This window comes from Fukomys damarensis, unplaced genomic scaffold (genome assembly GCF_012274545.1).
Source record: "Fukomys damarensis isolate Sample0158 unplaced genomic scaffold, DMR_v1.0_HiC HiC_scaffold_25, whole genome shotgun sequence".
NCBI classification, from domain to species: domain Eukaryota; kingdom Metazoa; phylum Chordata; class Mammalia; order Rodentia; family Bathyergidae; genus Fukomys; species Fukomys damarensis.
The window spans coordinates 16,507,457-16,514,309 of record NW_022900937.1 but is presented as its reverse complement, the minus strand read 5'-3'; positions in this window follow the sequence as shown (position 1 = coordinate 16,514,309).

Below are 6,853 nucleotides of genomic sequence, written 5' to 3'. Positions count from 1 at the left end.
AACCAAGAAAAAAAAAAAAAAAAAAAAAAAAAGAAAAGAAAAGAAAAAGGCGATAGCATCCAGGCCTCATGGATTTAGCTCAGTGGTGCCACCACCTGCCTTGTAAGTGCAAGGTCCCAAGTTCGATCCCTGGTAGCAAAATAACCAAACCAAACCAAAAAGGCAATATCATCCTCAAGGGAGGGACTGGGGGAGGACACCACACTGCCTGCCTGGCTGCACCCACGTTTGAGTGGAGAGTGGAGGTTTGACAGCCAGGGAGGATAGGGAAGCAGACCGTCCCCGTCCAATGGGCGGTGAGGGGAGGTCATGCTCCCCTCCAGGCAGCATGAGAGAAACAGAGTCAAAAGCTCAGTGACAAGATTGGCCATTCTTCTGATTCTTCCAGAGAATGTATAACTTTAAAAAAAAAAAAACAGGGATCAAACTCAGGACCTTGGGCTTACAAGGCAGGCACAGTGCCCCTGAGCTAAATCCCCAGCCCTAGAGAATGTAGGTGTTGGGATTTTTGTGGGAACTCTCTCAATATCAACTCAAAACTTTCTAGCTGCGTGGGGTGCTGTACACCTTTAATACTGTTATAGACAGCTAAGTCGGATAGAAGAGTTACAGGCAGTCAGATAAGGCCTAGGTCCTCGAGAGTCAGTACAAAGGTGAAACACACAACTGTGGCGGGAGACACATCTGTTGGAGACCAGGCCTCAAGATAAAGCCAAGATGACCGGCCCGAATACCTCCTCAAAAGACAAACACTGAGCCTAATGAAGTCTAGATACACATCAGTCACCCTGTGGGTGTCCAAGACCTCTGGACCCATCATTTCCTGGAAGTCTTTGTTCTTTCCATGCACCCTTGTTAGGTGACTTATTTCCCCATTCGATCACTCTTACCTGAGCGACCATACTTGTAACCTTGGTGAATCGTAGCTGTAACCCATGGTGTACGCGCATGGGTTTTGCTGTGTAAACTTCCCTGTAAAGTGGGGTCCCCGGCTACCCACTCAGGTCCCCTCCTGCCTCTCAGGAGTTCTCATCAATAAATATCTTCCTCTTAACCTCCACTGTTCCTGCATTTCATTCTTTGAATTTTAGAGAACACTAACTCGGTGTATCAGACATCTAACAGGTTGGGAGATATAAGATTTCCTGTTTCATCTCCTGTATCAGGACCAGCTGCTCTGGAGGTTGAGGCAGGAGGATGGCAAATTCCAGGCCAGCCTGGGCAACTTAGCTGACTTTGTCTCAGAAGAAGAAAATGAGGGCTAGGGGTAGTTCAGTAGTGGAGCATGTTGGCTGGGTCCAGTCTCTGGGAATGCAGAAGAAGAAGAGAGGAAAGAGGGAAAAGAAAAGCATCTTGAACCCTAAGCCAGCCACACTAGGCTCCTGGCTGCCAGCTCCTGCTTAGGGTCAGGCCTCCGCCTAGGCAGCAACGTCTGCTGTTTAAATATACGCCTGTGGGAATCTAACTCCACGCCCATGTCCGGTTCCCACGGGTCCTGCTTCCAGCTGGGAACAGCTGTATCCGGAAGCTGGGGCTTTACAGGAGGTTGCAGAAGCCTGACACTGGGTCCAAGCAAGTTGGTGCTCTCTCGGATCCCTGGGAGCCAGGGCCTCTCTGGGGAGTGGTGCTGAGGCCCAGGGGCACTGCTCCTCCAGGGACACAGCCCGGGGGCGGGGGTGGCTGTCCTTAGAGAACGCTGTGTTGTCCAGGACACGCACACGCAGGTTCTCAAGGCCCTTCCCAGGCAGCCCCGCCGGAAGAGCAGGCTGGGCAGGTGGCCCAGGGAACTTCCAGGCCCGCCCTGCACCGTCTCCCCCCCCACAACACTTCCAGAGGAGGAAATACCTGAACAATGCCTCAGAACAGGGCCGGTGCTGACCCCTGCAAGCCCCAGCCTCTGTCCCTGCACCTCTTCCCCGCTGTCCCATACCCCTTATATGCAGGGTGGGGTTTCCAGTAGGAGGAACCAAGACCAGAATTTGTAGGGTTTTGGCCAGCAGGGCTGGAGAGAAATGGTTATTTATATAGGGAAAAGAGGGGGCTTAGGGGAGGGGAGTTGGGATAAAATAAACTTTATTTTAATTTTTTTTAAACAGCACTTCTTTATTTCAAAGGAAAAATAAAAGACCCAACCCTTTCCAAATTAACTTTATTTTTTTTAAAAGGGATAACTTTTCGCCTGGGGTTTAGGTCCAGAAGTCGGGGTAGGCGTGTCCTAAGGATTAGTGCTGTGGTCCTCCTGCCTCAGCCTCCTTGCCAATGTGTTGTGGGGGAGGGCACACAGACCTTCAGGTCTTACCCGCCAGTCGTATCCAGCTTCCTGGGGCTGGCTGGGATGTTGTGGGAACCACAACTTGTGTTTTTCCGGTTGGTCTAAAATAAGGCTCTGTCTGGGACCGGAACCCCACGCCGGTACAGCTTCTGCCTCACTCAGGGGCAGGCGCTTCCGGCCCTGAGCACCAGACTGGCTTCCTCTGACGCTGCACAGGCCCATGCGGGGTGGGTGTGGGACCCAGGCTGACCCTGTACAGGAAGAGCTGAGCTACATCTCCAGCCCTTTAAAAGATGTTATTTTCAATACTGGGAATTGAACTGAGGGTCTTCACACTGAACTCCACCCACAGTCTTTTTTATTTTTCCCTCTTTGGTCCTGGGGGATCAACCGAGGTTTTTCAACATGCTATGCTACATGCTTAGTTCTATTTTTTATTTTGACACAGGGTCATTCTCTGTTGCTAAATTGTCCAGCTGTGCTTAAACTTGGAATTCTTCTGGCTCAGCCTCCTAGAGTTTTGGAATCAATGGTGTGTATCATTTTTTTTCTTGGTACCAGGGATTGAACTTGGGACCTTGCGCTTTCGAAGCAGGCGGTGGCACCACTGAGCTAAATCCCTGGCCCCCAGATGTGTATCATTTTAAGAGGAGACTTTCACCAAGTTGCCCAGGCTGGCCTCAAACTTGCTGTACTCCTGCTCCAGCCTCTTGAGTAGCTGAAATTACAAGTGTGTGCCAATGTGCTGAGTTCTGAAAGATCTTTGCAGTGAGAAAGACCCCGTAAGTCCACTCCCAAGCTTACATTTTAAATGAGAAACAGGCCCTGAGAGCACATGTGCTTGCTCTGAGTTCAACAGACAGTGAATGGGAGAATGAGATTCAGGTTTCCCCTTAGGCAAATTATTTCTGTAACCTAAGTGAGAGTTTGAAGGGAGCTTTGGCAGAATCCTGAGTGAACAGAAGAAAAATGCCCGCATCCTGAGCTGCTGCTTAAGCCTTTCAGAACCTTTAGTTTTGATCTCCAGGATCTGTTTTCCCCTTTGAAACTGACATTTGAATTTTCTGTGTTCTTAGCAACAGCTGGTGCTAATTCTTCTCAACTGCTGCACTCACAGCCCGCCCTACCCACTTTTGCACTAATTATGCCATTTTTGTTTGCTTCCTGGTGGTTTGGTAACATGCAAATGAAATCTCTCCAACTCTCCTGGAAGCTTTGGAGCTTCAAAAACTTTCATTCACCTGGGTTTGGTGGTGCACACTTGTAATCCCAACCCTCTGAGAAGCTGAGGCAGGAAGATCACAACTTTTGGGCCAAGCCTGGCAGTTTAGCATGAGATCCTGTTTCAAAATAAAAAATGATAATCTCTCGTCAGCCCTTTGGCCACAATCAAGTGTAGCATCTTGTGATGTAGTATCAGGTCCCTGCCTGATAGGTGTTCTGGCCAACAACAGTATATCAGATGGATTTCTGGGCATGTAGCTGAAATAAATGGTGGCAAAGATTAAAAATAAGTAAAAGGGGGTGGTGTAGCACAGTATGGGGAACCATCAGACTGCACGAAGACTGCCAGGAAGGGACGAGACGTCCAGCATGGAGAGGTCAGGCAGAGTTAGTGACCCGGGAGAGGATGTGGAGAGGAGTGGCCAGAACCACTCAGGGCGGTCACCTCTGTGTGTCTTCTCAAAGCCAAGTCAGGGCTGGGGATGTAGCTCAGTGTCGCTGCCGCCTGCCTCGCAAGCACAAGGTTCCAAGTTCAATCCCCGGTACCAAAAAAAAAAAAGCCAAGTCACAGGAAAGAGTGGCTCCGGATATGGCTGCTCAGACCCAGGTGGGCCCTCGGCAGGGCAGGCACAATCTCTGTGGAGCAGCGGGGATGGTGTCACACCGGAGTGGCTTGGAATTTGCTTTGTTTTTAATTTTTTAACTATGGAAAATAGCAGATGTGCCTACAAGGTAAAAGCTTGATTCACAGTCATTACTGTGCAGCTACCGGTCTCATCCATGTGCTTTTTTCTCTCCTTTGGAAGTCAGTCTTGTGGATATCATTCATCCATAAATACTTCAGTGAGTACCACTAAAAGGACCCCCCGCAACACACCGGGATATGAACCCAGGAGTGCTATACCACTGAGCTACACCCCCAGGCCCTTTTATTTTTTAAATTGAGGCAGGGTCTTCATAAGTCACTAAGTTGCCCAGGCTACACTCAAAGTTGTGATCCTCCTGCCTCAGCCTCCGAGTGGGGTTCCAAGTGTGTGCTACCCTTCATTGCTTTCCCCCGACTTTGTTTGGTGTTGGGTATCTGACTTAGGGCCTCATCTTTGCTAAGTTCTACTGATATAGGGCATATGATATATGGACCTCTACGGGAAATATAACTCCCAACCTGTTAGATGTCTTACACACTGAGTTTGTGTTCTCTAAAATCGAAGAATAAGTTCCAGGAACAACAGGTTAAAAGTAGGAAGAATTTATTGAAAGTTAGCTTCTGTCTAAGAGAGACAGAAGGGGTCCCAGAAAGTGGATTACCCATGGACCTTGCTTCTCAAGGGAGGTTTCTTCCTTTTTTTTTTCTTGGTACTGGAGATCAAACTCAGGACCTTTTCCTGAGTGGCCACCAGTGGGCTAGATCTAGGCCCTCAAAGGAGTTTTATAGAACAAAGCCATGAGATGAGTCAGGTATAAAGTGAGTCAAGACAAAATTGTACTGGACTAATAAGATTACATACAGTTAGGTTGTACTGATCCAACGGAAAATCACAACATGGTGGGTATAAGGTGGGACAAAACTATGGTCAGCCAATAAGATTACAAATGTAGTTGCTTAGGTAATATTGATTAAATGGGGAGCAAATAGTAAAGCAAGTCCTGTAGCAAGCGTACATGGACCGAACAAGGATTTTCCAGGAAGGAATGAGCTAGAGAGTTTTTGGTCCCCCACCCAGAGTGATTGATGCCTCTCTGGAATATCAATTCTGGCTGTTCATCCCTAGGGGAAGTATGTGAATATAGTCAGGTCTCTCTGTCTTTTTGTTTTGTTTTGTTTGGTATCGGGGATCGAACTCAGGTCCTTGAGCTTTCGAGGCAGTCACCAGAATCACTGAGCTAAACCCCCAGCCCTTGTTTTGGTTTTTTGAGACAGAGTCTCACTATGTAGTTGAGACTGACCTGGAACTCACTATGAAGCCCAGGCTGGTCTCGAACTCGCAGTGATCCTCCTGCCTCAGCCTCCCGAGTACTGGGATTACAGGCATGTGCTACCATGCCTGGCTAGGTCTCTGTCTTGAAGCCTCGCCTTCAACAAATGGGTCTCCAGACAAGTTGTCTTTTGCATTGACTCTCAGGGCCCATCCTTGCCTAACTACCCATAATATTTTTAACTAACGTACCTGTCTACAGTACTACCACTAAGTTACACCTCTGCTATATTTCTTCGTAATTCATTTACATTTAATTTATCCTAGAATTTAGGATAGCACAGCTGTGAGGAAAGGAGGGGAAATCATGAATTTTTCACTTATGGATCTGGCACCCATTAAGGTGGCTGGTTTATTTAGTTAGTTTTTTGAGACATGGTCTTGCTACATAGCTCAGGCTACTCTCAAACCTGTAGCACTCCTGCTTCGGCCTCACAAGAGGGTGGATTGCTTTGAAATAGTATATTTGATTGAGGGGTTTTGACTCATCCCCTATATGAATCTAGATGGAGCACAGGACCAGGCAACTCTGGGTCCAAATTTTAACCCGATCACTTAATAGCTTTGAGGTGGAGTAAATACATTGCCTTGACTGGTAATAGACAAACTCTCTCTCTCTCTCTTTTTTTTTTTTTTTTTGGTATCTGGGATTGAACTTGGGTCCTTGCACTTTCAAGGCAGGCAGTGGAACCACTGAGCTAAATCCCCAGCCCTAGACAAACTCTTAATGAATATTAGCTGGCAAAAGCTGTGCATGGTGGTTCACACCTGTGATCCCAGCACTCGGGAGGCTGAGGCAGGAGAATGGTTGTGAGTTTAAGAACTACAAAGAGATCCTGTCTCAAAAAAAAAAACAAACAACAAAACAAAACTCCAACAGAGAAAATAGCTCACTGGTGCAGAGCCTGCCTGGCAAGGCCCTGAGTTAGATTCCCAGTAGGGGACGCGCACACGCACACACACACACACACACACACACACACACACACACACTAGCTGGCAGAATAAATCTCCCTGATGTTTCATTCTTTTCATTTGTAAATGAAGGCACTATTGGAAAAATTAGTATGATACTCAATAAATGGTTGCTATTACTGACAAAGGCACTCAGTATTTGGTGATTGATTGGCAAGAAATTGCCCTTCAGGCCAAAGAAATTGTCCTTAGTTGTCAGGAGATATAGGCTGGCAGACATGACCAACTCTGTGCCCCGTGAAGGCCAGGAGGATTAAGGCTGGGTTTAGTTGTTCAATGTGTTACATACAAATGACAGTGTGTGTAATTGCAGCACTCTGAGGCTGAGGCAGGAGAATCACCAGTTTGAGACCAACCAGGCAATTTAATGACTTAGTGAAACCATGTCTCAAAAAAAAAAAAAAAA